The following is a 13,109-nucleotide window of genomic DNA, read 5'->3' as shown; positions in this document are numbered from 1 at the left end:
TCCAAATGCGGTTAAAATGTGAGGAATGGAGTGCCCTTTTCACGACTCCGTTTGAACTGCATAAAAACATGCCGTAAAAGAACTAGTCTACATTGCACTACTTCCAATTTATTTTGCTGGGTTGTACATATCATTTAACTGCCTCTTTGGAGGCAAACTTTTCGCTGGGATATTATATTATAGTTTTTTTTTGCCAGGTTAACCTTATTTATGAGGATTTATTTTTGACGTATAAGCAATGTAAGCCCATTTTTATATTATAGATTTTTGCAGGGTTAAACTTATTTTACACATTCACTTAAAACACGTGTTTTGAGAGTTTACGTCATTTATTTGACAGATATTGTATGGAATTGACAATTAAACGATGCATGTTTTATAAAACATGTTAAATGTAAAATGCGTTTTAAAGAAGGTTGATGATTTATTTGAAATATAAGCAATAAAATTGACATTTGAAACCCAGTGGGTTTGATAAATCCGGTTATATGTAAACGTACTATAATTCACATTTAAAACCCGTGGGTTTATTAAATCCGATTATATGCAAAAGCACTACAAATCTATAGCTGTGTTCCTTTACTTACCTGAGGTTACCATTTTAACCATTTTTAACCTGCAAAGCGTTCCTTAACCCCGAAAAGTGGCAAAACTGGAAGCAATTTTTAATAGAGTGAGAGCGAAAATGGCTTTCTCTTCTACCACAGGCTACCAGCAAAATTTCTGCAGGTAGAAAATGGCAGAACTGATTTTTCGACTTTTGTTTGACGATTATTTCACAAAATGGACGAAAAACCGAAGAAAAAGTCGAACACTGACAACACTAAATTAAAAACTGTGAAATAAAAGACGAAAATTGATTTTTTATGCTTTTTTCTGACATTGCTGCCAGACCTATCATTTTTCCGTTCCTTTACTTTTCTGGTAAAAATGTTCATGAGAGAGCAATTTTGAACAATTTTGACACTTTTCTCTTTTACCACTCTTACCATTAAAAAAGTAAAGGAACACAGCTTATTTAAATCTAAACGTACTAGTCCGTGTTTAGACACACGGGAAAGTAAATTCAGTTTTTAGGCAATAGGGGGTAGGAAAGAGTATTGAGAAGCTCTTTCCTCTCCGCTCTCTCGCAAAAACTCAATTTACTTTCCCGAGAAATTTGTGTGTCTAAACACAGACCTATAAAAACTCGTTATGTTACAATGAAACTACTCTGGTGTGACCTCCTTCCCTCTTTCTATACAATCGGTAATTAGGCTTTACACTCATTCGTAAACAAAAACATTTTGGCCACAGCATGACACAATCGTACCAGGAACACGCATCAGCCCATCTTATTTAAAGCAGTAATCCTATCCACAACTCTTTAAAATCTAAAAAAAAAAATATGAAATTGTGAAATTTTCTTGGTCAAAAATAGGTTTGTACCAATTGTTGCTGGAAGTCGTCTGTTAACACAAAAAGTCAGCAAAAGGGAGCTATTCGAGAGAGACATTTTAGCTTGTTCCCGTTCTTTTTAATAGTAAAACCCGTAAAAGAGAAAACTGTAAAAAAATTGTTCTCACACAAAAGTTTTTTGAAAATGTACGAATGTCAAATCAGAAATAAAGAGATAATACGTGTGGTTTATTTTTACGCTACCGTAAGGAAGCGAGCACAAACGTTTTACACAACGAAATTTGTCGAGCAGAAAGTAGTAAAAGAGAAAGCCATTTTGGCTATTTCTCCTCTCTCACTCTCTTAAAAATTGCTTCCAGTCATGGCAGAACTACCAGGTAGTGGTATCACACCAGCTGATCGAATATGAAAAGTCAAATCCCTTTATAAAAAATTATTTTTGTTGTAATTTCCCCAACAACATAAAGAAAGTTTTGACATAACATATTCAAAATTTTACGATGCCACTACCTGGTTAATTGTGCCATGCTTCCAGTTTAGTTTTACTACTTTTTTGGGTTAAGGAATGCCTTCCGTGTTAAAAATGGTAAAACTTGAAGAAACTTGTTCTCATACACAAGTTTTTTTGAAATAGTCCGGGAACGCAAAAAGGGAAAAACGTCAAAAAAGCTGGAACAAATGTCAAAGTTAACGTACCAGCCAATCAGACGCCGTCAACCATGTTACTACCCAGCAAAATTTATTTAAAGTGGTTCTATGTGAAATAGTGATTGCATACTTTTTTTGAAGCAGTTGATGCGGAGTAGTGAAAAATGCACTCCATTTATTACATTTTAGAAGCAATAGCTTAGAGATCCCTACAAAAAATCCAGTTTTTCAATCCCTACAAACAACGACTTTATTTTTATTTCTTCAGGGCGAAACCTATAGCTCTGCGTGTTGCGTGTGCGTTCAAAAATACAAAAACAAAATACATGTATTTCAAATTGAAAACAACAACAAATACATGTATTTTGTTTTTGTATTTTTGAACGCACACGCAGAGCTATAGGTTTCGCCCTCATAAGATAAAAGCTTTGTTCCTTTACTTTTTCAATGGTAAGAGTGGTAAAAGAGAATAGTGTCAACATTGCTCTCTCATGAACATTTTTACCAGAAAAGTAAAGGAACTGAAAAATGGTAGATCTGGCAGCAATGTCAAAAAGAAACATAAAAAATCAATTTTCGTCTTTTATTTCACAGTTTTTAATTTAGTTTTATCAGCGTTCGACTTTTTCTTCTGTTTTTCGTCCATTTTCTTCTTCATTGTGAAATAATTGTCAAACAAAAGTCGAAAAATTAGTTCTGCCATTTTTACCTGCAGAAATTTTGCTGGTAGCCAGTGGTAGAAGAGAAAGCCATTTTCGATCTCTCTCCTCTCTCACTCTCTTAAAAATTGATGCCAGTTTTACCACTTTTCGGGGTTAAGGAACGCTTTGCAGGTTAAAAATGGTAACAAATGGTAAATATGGTAACCTCAGGTAAGTAAAGGAACACAGCTGAAAAGGAGTATCTACATTTGTTAATTCCTGCGTACATAAGCCTGCCTGATTGCCTTGCCTTCCTGCTCCATTTCTGACATAATAAAAATAAGTCCTAATTTACATTAGGCGTGTTTACTTGCGGCAATTTTTCTCGTTCCTTTTTAAACTTGCCTCTTGCGTTTATAAAAGGCAATTCTGTTCCGACAAGTTTTGTTTTCAAAACAATGGAAATAATGTCAAATACGAAAAATATAAAATGAATTGCCTGAGAATTGTCGGTGGTACGAGCAATTTTTTTTCCATTTCCATTCCCCTTACGTGTCTCTTCTACAAACTAGGACTTGCCTCAAGTAAACTGTTTAATGTAAATTGGGACTAAAAGAATAAAGAAGGCCGAGCATATTTCGATCTGGGTTGCCCTTTTCTTTTTTATTCTTTTATCAGAAGCAAGCAAGGTAAGCAGGCAAGGCAGCTTACGTACTCACCCCTTAAGGGCTGTTTACACCATCTATCAATGTCATATGAGCTGCCATTTCTTTCACCCATTCGACATTCTCTATGTTTGTCAAAATTGACGTCATCCATACAATTTTCAATTTGTGCGTTCATACCTGCAAGTGTTATTTTCGTATGACATAACCTAAAAATATAAAAACAGCTGTTTTTGTCATTATTTAGATTTATTGTTGAGTTGCAATTTTCCGCAAATTTTAATTTTGGTTGAAGGAAACTGAATTGGTGTTTGGAGTTATAGAGGCATTCATGTTTTTGCCACCAAACAATCATTTCAAAGACTGCTTCTTTCGACCAATCGATCTGAAAATAACATTGTAAACGTCATTTATTTACTTTACTGAATATTTAAATATTAGCTCTGTTCCAGAACTAAAAAGTTTTTAAAATTTTTACCACTTTTACACATTTTGCGTTCCCGTACACAAAATTTATATGAAAATCGATTACGACTTTTACAACTTTTACGACTTTTACCACTTTATAAAGTAGGGGAACAGGTCAATACATACCTTTCCATTTTCTTTTTTAAAAGATTTTGTTTTTCATTTTTTGTTTGAGAATGTCAGTAAACAGCTGATAGATTTATGTTTACATACGAGAATGCCGTATCAAATAGAGCGCTCCCTAAATGAAAAAATTACATATGAGTTGCCAAATCATTTTGATAGATGAAAATTTTCATAGTGGTTACACTATGTGTACAACATTCGCAGGTAGAAAATTTGGCATCTCATACGACATTGATAGATGGTGTAAACAACCCTTTAGGCCGCCATCAGACAATCTGCTTTTTCACATGTATGACATCAGCTGTTCTGTAGTATTAGTATACCCAAAGTGACAACATACATGTGAAGAAGCAGATGGTCTAATGGCAGCCTTAACATTTTGTTAGAAATTAAAAAATACAAACAGTTAAGTCCCGGTCCACACTAGCGTGAATTTCATTAAAAAATTGCATGAAATTAGGCGTTTCTAGAAACCATGGAATGTATCTAAATTCAATCAAAAGCACTCAATCAAAAGACGTGCCGTGGATCGAAAATGGAGTGCATCCTAGACGTTGGCTGTGGAAGCAAAATGGACTGTATCCTCGCTGCACCATGCACTTGTAAAAATCAAGACTTCTTTCACATAAAAAGATGTAGTCCGAAATCACTTAGATTCATGATTCATCTACTTCTTTGGCCAAACATTTTGCTGGATATATTTTTTACACCCTCAAATTTGTTGAGTAAAAAGTTTTTAAAGAGAGCATGTAAAAACCATGTTGTTGTTGTAGCAGCATACAAACCTACGTAGAAGGCATGATAGCATTAGGTGTGTCTTTTTACGTGATAATTTGTAATAATTATTACGAAATGTTACTAAATGCTGTCTTTTTACGCAAAAGTTCAGTAAAAGAGAGCGAAGTGAGAGAACAATTTTGACAGTTGTTTGCTGAGAAATTGCTAAAGCTCTGTTCCAGAACTAAAAAGTTTTTACAATTTTTACCACTTTAACACATTTTGCGTTCCCGTACACAAAATTTATATGAAAATCGTTTACGACTTTTACAAATTTTACGATTTTTACCACTTTATAAAGTACGGGAACAGGCCATAAAAGTTGCTGAAAGAATTTTTCCCAGCAACATTTAGCAAGTTCGATCAGCTGTTTTTTCATCATCTGCTAATGGTCAGCTGCTCAATGTTTATCTGATTTTTGTGGAAAATACTATAAATATTACGATTTAGCTATATTTATTGATTATTTTATTAATATATTAATTATTTTTATTTATTTTGCTTAAAATTTAAGAACTTTTTCATTGTTTTGGAGTTAGTTTTTCTTTCATGCATTGGTGCCAATGTTTTTGTTTTGGTAATCAACTGTTACCTTGCTAAAGTTTACTAAATGATGTCTTTTTACTTTTTTCTCAACTTTCGTATCAAAGAGTAAAATCTCTCTTAATCTCTGAAAACAAGTTACTGAATAATTATTACTGAACAAGTAAAAAGACACAACTATTATCAGCCCAGCTGATGGTAACATATGGTGTGTTCCAGTACTGCACATTTCTACACATTTTTACTATTTTTTTTGATAACATAAAGGAAAAATCGGTTATCGGAGTAAAAATGTGTAGAAATGTGTAGTACTGGAACACACCAATAATGTGTCAATTGCATTGAATTTATGTCAAATTTTGACATCTTATGTTACCAAAAACGGCAGTTGCTGCTACCTTCTTATTGTATCATGGTAGAAGGATAGCTTTGATGCTGGGTTGACAGCCGCTGGCCGAAACACTATGGTTTCGGTCATGGCACAATTACCCAGGTAGTGGCATCGTAAAATTTTGAATACAGATGAATCTGATGATGATATTATGTATCTTTCTAAAATTTGGTGGACTACCGTAACGAATTTAATAAAAATTGCAGATTTTCACATTATTGTACAATATTAATACCCCGGTTACACTATTGAAGGTTAACCCACTGGGTTTAATAGATCCAGTGGGTTAATCTTTGCTGGTTACACTTAGCTTTTCGAGGATATAAACTGTCAGCTGATGTTTGTTTACGTATACATACAAAATAACTAATAAAGTCGTGTTTTACACTTTTACAATTTCTCGTATGACAATTTCTCATATTGGTATATTTTACACACAGGGATACATTTTTGTATCATGGTATCAAGCGTACATTTTGTTTAAAAAAGTGTCTAAAGTAAAAAAATAAATAATTTTATGATTTTCAAATAACTTTAGATTTATTAACTCCATAAAATCTCATGCGACCAATCGTAAACGTGTAAAACACGACTAACTCTGTTGCAAAAACAGTTGCAACTTTTGGTACTTTTTGAGTAGAGTTGGATGTTTTTGCACAAATACCGAATACAACACTGTATTTTTGGTGGATTTGTGCCAGATTTAAAATAAACCCAGTCGTGAGTGGATTTAATTTTTGTATGGCAAATCTGGTCAGATTTGACCAGATTAAGCAATAAATCCTCATGAAGTGGGTTATACCCCGGTTACACTATTGAAGGTTAACCCACTGGGTTTAATAGATCCAGTGGGTTAATCTTTGCTGGTTACACTTAGCTTTTCGAGGATATAAACTGTCAGCTGATGTTTGTTTACGTATACATACAAAATAACTAATAAAGTCGTGTTTTACACTTTTACAATTTCTCGTATGAGATATCGTCCCCTCTTTGGTATATTTGTATATTTTACACACAGGGATACATTTTTGTATCATGGTATCAAGCGTACTTTTTGTTGAAAAAAGTGTCTAATGTAAAAAAATAAATAATTTTATGATTTTCAAATAACCTTAAATTTTTTAACTTCATAAAATCTCATGCGACCAATCGTAAACGTGTAAAACACGACTAACTCTGTTGCGAAAACAGTTGAAACTTTTGGTACTTTTTGAGTAGAGTTGGATTTTTTTGCACAAATACCGAATACAACTCTGTATTTTTGGTGGATTTGTGCCGGATTTAAAATAAACCCAGTCATGAGAGGATTTAATTTTTGTATGGCAAATCTGGTCAGATTTGACCAGATTAAGCAATAAATCCTCATGAAGTGGGTTAACCCGGCAAAAAGCTGTAGTGTAACCGTGCTATTAACCCGGCAAAAAGCTGTAGTGTAACCGTGCTATTATGGGTACTTTACACGATATGTTTTTTTACATATGTGTTGTCACTTTGCGTATACATTTTGTATATAAAAAGTGACAACGCATATGTAAAATACATATCGTGTAAAGTACCCATTATTTAAAGCAGTAATCCTATCCACAACTCTTTAAAATCTAAAATAATATGAAATTGTGAAATTTTCTTGGTCAAAAATAGGTCTGAAATTGAGAACAATTTTATTGCGGAAATAGCAGGTCTAATTGTATTATTTTTTTGTAGAACAAAGTTGCAAAGTGGAAAAATCCATTTTTGGGTCGTTTTCTTTTTTATTTTTAATAAACAAAACTATTTTTAACAAATAAAACTGTTGAAATCGAGTGGCTTTCGTAAATGTAAACCAAGCATAAGGAAGCGAGCACCAATGTTTTACACAACAAAAGTGGTCGAGCAGAAAGTAGTAAAAGAGAAAGCCATTTTGGATCTTTCTCCTCTCTCACTCTCTTAAAAATTGCTTCCAGTTTAGTTTTACTTTTTTTTTGGGTTAAGGAACGCTTTCCGAGTTAAAAATGGTAAAACTTGAAGAAACTTTAACGTAAAGGAACAAAGCTAATGGGTACTTTACACGGTATGTTTTTTACATATGAGTTGTCACTTCTTCCATACAAGTGTATATGCAAAGTGACAACTCATATGAAAAAAACAAATCGTGTAAAGTACCCATAATATGTCCTGTTTTCAATAAAGCTTCGTTCCCGTACAATAGTAAAATTTTTGGAAAATGTTCGGGAACGCAAAAAATGGAAAAGCGTCAAAAAAGCTGGAACAAATGTTAAAGTTAACGTACCAGCCAATCAGACGCCGGCAACCATGTAACTACCCAGCAAAATTTATTTAAAGTGGTTCTATGTGAAACAGTGATTGCATAGTTTTTTTGAAGCAGTTGATGCGGAGTCGTGAAAAATGCACTCCATTTATAACATTTTAGAAGCAATAGCGTAGGGATCCCTACAAAAAAAATCCAGTTTTTCAATCCCTACAAACAACGACTTTATTTTTATTTCTTCAAAAGATAAAAAGGAGTGTCTACATTTGTAACATTTTTTAGAAATTAAAAAATATAAACAGTTAAGTTAATTAAAAGTTGCAAACCTTTTTGAGTAGAATAATTGGAGTGGATTTGGAGTCCTTGCCGAAAGCTGAGCTGGTGTTAAGACAAAATAAAACAAGTGAGCAAAGGCTATAGTCGGGACGGGGCCGACCATGTGATACCCTACACCACTACCCCTGTGCATAAACTTTTCACTGGTAAACATTTCTTTTAGGGAACATAATCCGACTACCACCAAAAATAATATGCCTCTTTGTCTCTGGGGCCCCCATAAGCAAGCAACCAAAATTTCGTGACCATCCGATCAAAATTACGATCTGTAGCTTGATTAAAAAAATGGAAGAATTGGATGCATTACCGACTATTGTGGTATCTCCCTTGTTTGACCACCTTCGCCAACCTGCTTTACACCAATGTAAAGGTAATATTTTCTTCTTCCATTGACAGGCTTTGCCGTTGGAATACCCCTACTAGAAGCCGATATATTCACAAAGAATTAAACTTTGAATTTGTCTCCAAATGAGTTTTTCCCCATTCCGACCCCTAAATATTATCCGACTATCACCAAAATCAATAGGATTCTTCCTCTGTGGGGCCCCCATCTACCCTTAAAAATTTCGTCACTATCCGATCAAAATTCCAACTTGTAGCTATTTGACCACCTACGACAACCTGCTTTACATCCTTGTAAAGGTGATCTTTTCTACTTTCCTTGCCAGGTTTTGCTTTAGATATACCTCTTAAAGAAACAGAGATAATGTCTTTGAAATAAAACGTTGACCCTTCTCCAAATTAGTGTTTGCCCATTCCTACCCCAGAATATTATCCGACCATCATCAATAGGCTTCTTTCTCTTTGGGACCCTCATTAACCCCCAAAATTTCGTGACGATCCGATCAAAATTGCGACCTGTAGCGTGATTACAAAAAAATCGGAAAAAGGGATGCATTATCGACTATTGCCATATCTCTGCTATTTGACCACCTACGATAACCTACTTTACATCGTTGTAAAGGTGATATTTTCTACTTTCCTTGCCAGGTTTTGCTTTTGATATACCTCTTAAAGAAACAGAGATATTGGCTTTAAAATAAAATGTTGACTTTTCTCCAAATAAGTGTTTGCCCAGTCCGACCCCTAATTATTATCCGACCATCACCAAAATCAATAGGCTTCTTCATCTATGAGACTCCCATTAACCCTCAAATTTTCGTGACGATCCGATCAAAATTGCGACTTGTAGCGTGATTTCCAAAAAAATAGAAAAATGGGATGTATTACCGACTATTGCGATATCTCCGTTATTTGGTTACCTACGCCGACCTAGTTTGCATCATTGTTAAGAGGGGATCTTCTACTTTCAGAGTCAGTCCGACTCCTGAATATTATCCGACCATCACCAAACTAAATAGGCTTCTTCATCTGTGGGACCCGCATAAACTCCCAAAAAATTCGTGACGATCCGATCAAAATTGCGACCTGTAGCGTGATTACAAAAAAATCGAAAATGGGATGCATTATCTACTATTGCCATATCTCTGCTATTTGACCACCTATGACAACCTGCTTTACATCCTTGTAAAGGTGATATTTTCTACTTTCCTTGCCAGGTTTTGCTTTAGATATACCTCTTAAAGAAACAGAGATAATGTCTTTGAAATAAAACGTTGACCTTTCTCCAAATTAGTGTTTGCCCATTCCTACCCCTGAATATTATCCGACCATCATCAATAGGCTTCTTTCTCTTTGGGACCCTCATTAACCCCCAAAATTTCGTGACGATCCGATCAAAATTGCGACCTGTAGCGTGATTACAAAAAAATCGGAAAAAGGGATGCATTATCGACTATTGCCATATCTCTGCTATTTGACCACCTACGATAACCTACTTTACATCGTTGTAAAGGTGATATTTTCTACTTTCCTTGCCAGGTTTTGCTTTTGATATACCTCTTAAAGAAACAGAGATATTGGCTTTAAAATAAAATGTTGACTTTTCTCCAAATAAGTGTTTGCCCAGTCCGACCCCTAATTATTATCCGACCATCACCAAAATCAATAGGCTTCTTCATCTATGAAACTCCCATTAACCCTCAAATTTTCGTGACGATCCGATCAAAATTGCGACTTGTAGCGTGATTTCCAAAAAAATAGAAAAATGGGATGTATTACCGACTATTGCGATATCTCCGTTATTTGGTTACCTACGCCGACCTAGTTTGCATCATTGTTAAGAGGGGATCTTCTACTTTCAGAGTCAGACTTTGCTTTTGGAAAGTTTTCAACCAAAGCTGTGATGTTCGTCAATATAATTAAAATCGGAAAAGTGAAAATTGGGGTTTTATTTGCTTCTATTGTGATATCTTCGTTGTTTGATCACCTACGAGCACCTGCTTTACATCAATAGAAAGGTGATATTTTCTACTTTCATTGTCAGGTTTTGCTTTTGGTATACCCCATATAGAAGCAGAGATATTCGGTTTGGAAAAAAACGTTGTCATTTTATCCACCTAAGTTTTTTGCCCTTTCCGACCCCTAAATATTATCCGACCATCACCAAAATAGGCTTCTTCCCCTCCGGGACCCCTATCAACATGCAAAATTTCGTGACGATCCGATCAAAAATGCGACCTGTAGCGTGATTACAAGGTTTAGATGGACAGACGGACGGACGGACGGACTGACGGACGGACACACATAGCCAGATCGACTCAGCTCGTCGAGACATTCATTTTGGTATATATAAGTATGGGTCTGCGACCATTATTTCGATGCGTTACAAACTTTTTGGCCAAAACCAACTTATAATACCCTCCCCACATAGTGGTGTAGGGTATAAAAACATTTTGGATGAGCGGAACATGATGGCGGAGAGAAGAGGAAGTAAACACAATAGCGATTGAATTTATTGGATACTTTTTATAATTTGTGTTAAAATAATAAAGTTCTTAATACTCTTTTTTACACAAATAATAAATGCATTTTATTTATTCTGGGATATTATTAATAGCTTGCATTTTTATTGCATGCTTAAACTGATTAAAAAAACACTTTCCTAAGAATGTATCTAAATTCAATCAAAAGCACTCAATCAAAAGACGTGCCGTGGATCGAAAATGGAGTGCATCCTAGACGTTGGCTGTGGAAGCAAAATGGACTGTATTCTCGCTGCACCATGCCCTTGTAAAAATCATGACTTCTTACACATAAAAAGATGTAGTCCGAAATCACTTGCACTCATGATTCATCTACTTCTTTGGCTAAACATTTTGCTGGATATATTTTTTACACGCTCAAATTTGTCGAGTAAAAAGTTTTTAAAGAGAGCATGTAAAAACCATGTTGTTGTTGTAGCAGCATAGGTTTGATGCTGGGTTGGCAGCCGCTGGCCGAAACACCATGGTTTCGGTCATGGCACAATTACCCAGGTAGTGGCATCGCAAAATTTTGAATATGTAAGGCCAAAACCTAAAGTAACAAACCTACCTAAAACCTAAAGTAAAAAAAAAAAAAAAAACAAAATACATGTACAGTCGAACCTCGATTATCCGTGAATCGATTATCCGGGAAAATCCATTATCCGTGATAGAAAATAAATGTTGGACTTTTTCAATTTCTTCTATTTTTCGTTATAAACTTCATCACCCGGGAGAAAAAACACACTTTCCAATTAATCTGATTAACTAGGCGTTTACACCAGACAGTTTGTCTTCAAATACAACTCTGATTTACTAACACATGCATATATTTGTCGTTTGTCTCCAAGCTGTCCATCATTTTTTCAAAGACAGTCGGGTAAACAATAGCTCTGTTCCTTTACGTGCAAGAATCTTCAAGTTTTACAACTTTTTACTCGAAAAGCGTTCCTTTACTTCAGACACCATACAATTCATATGGAAGCAGATTACAACTTTTGCTACTTTTGCCGGTTTTACCACTTTTAAAAGTAAAGGAACAGACCAAATTTTTGACATTTTTGTGAAAAAGAAGTGAAATGATAATTCAAATGTGCTGAAAACAAAAGAATATGTACAAAAACAAAATAAGTGAACGGAAAATGAAAAGAAATCGATGATTTCCATTCATAATTTTACAATTGTTTTTGCAGTTGTCTGGACGCCTACGTCATACACGCAAGTTTTGAGCTTTTGACAATCAATACATGAACTCAACTGTCCTGTCATTTGTAAACGCAGGGTAAGTAAACAAACGAAAACTGGAAATTCCCCCGTATTACACAATTTGTGTATTTATGGGATCACAAAAACCATGGGACAAAGTCCATTCAGATGAATCTGATGATGATATTATGTATCTTTCTAAAATTTGGTGGATTACTGTAACGAATTTAATAAAAATTGCAGATTTTCACATTATTGTACAATATTAAGTCATTTTTACTTAAAAAATATGTTCAAAAACTGCGTAAAAGCATTGCCTCCATTATCCGGGAAAATCGGTTATCCGTAATGCCTCCGGTCCCGACCATCACGGATAATCGAGGTCTGTATGTTATGTCAAAACTTTCTTTATGTTTTTGGGGAAATTACAACAAAAATAATTTTTTTTTATAAAGGGATTTGACTTTTCATATTCGTTCAGCTGGTGTGATAACACTACCTGGTAGTTCTGCCATGGTTTCGGGTCAATCCGGTACGATGGAACCCGCTGCTGTGGGATTGTAAAAACCATTGACATAGCCTACTGAATATTTTCATGGATATTTTTATCTGAGGATATAGTTCACATCAAAAGCTAACAAAGACTGACAAAAGACTACATAGGGTTAGCTTTTGATGGCAACTATTGGTCTGTTCCTTTACTTTTAAAAATGGTAACAGTGGCAGAAAATGGTAAAAGTGGTAAACTGCTATCATATAAATTGTATGCTATTAAAAGTAAGGGAACACTTTACAGGT

This window comes from Musca autumnalis, unplaced genomic scaffold, assembly GCF_047663935.1.
Source record: "Musca autumnalis isolate F117 unplaced genomic scaffold, ASM4766393v1 scaffold_5, whole genome shotgun sequence".
Classification (NCBI taxonomy): Eukaryota; Metazoa; Arthropoda; class Insecta; order Diptera; family Muscidae; genus Musca; species Musca autumnalis.
Note: the sequence above shows the minus strand (reverse complement) of the source record.